Raw genomic sequence first — 362 nt, 5'->3', positions numbered from 1 at the left:
TTTAATTTTTATACTTAAGAAATTAATATAATTAAAATAGTATAATAATAAAGGATTTTTATTAAAAATAATTTAATTAAATAGTAATACTTTATAGAAAAAAATATATTATATAAACCTATTATAAATAAATTATAATCCCTTTAATAAGATAATTATAATACCTATTTAACTATAGGTTATTTAATTAAAAAAGTATAAAAAAATCTCTTTTATTTAAAAATAAATTAAAAAGTAATTATATAAAAACTTTTATAAAATATTTAATAAAATAGTCTTAAAAGATATATAAATAGCCTATAAAAATATAATAATTATTTTTAAATAAAAGACTATAATAATTAAAATATTTAATTTATATT

General features: G+C 8.8%; 2 annotated features.

Moving 5' to 3' along the window:
- Nucleotides 1–82: part of a repeat region that runs on past the window's edge.
- Nucleotides 83–97: 15 nt separating this feature from the next.
- Nucleotides 98–362: a repeat region.

This window comes from Fusarium pseudograminearum, chromosome 2 (genome assembly GCF_000303195.2).
Source record: "Fusarium pseudograminearum CS3096 chromosome 2, whole genome shotgun sequence".
In the NCBI taxonomy this organism is placed as follows: domain Eukaryota; kingdom Fungi; phylum Ascomycota; class Sordariomycetes; order Hypocreales; family Nectriaceae; genus Fusarium; species Fusarium pseudograminearum.
This window is presented reverse-complemented; position numbering and strand designations above follow the sequence as displayed.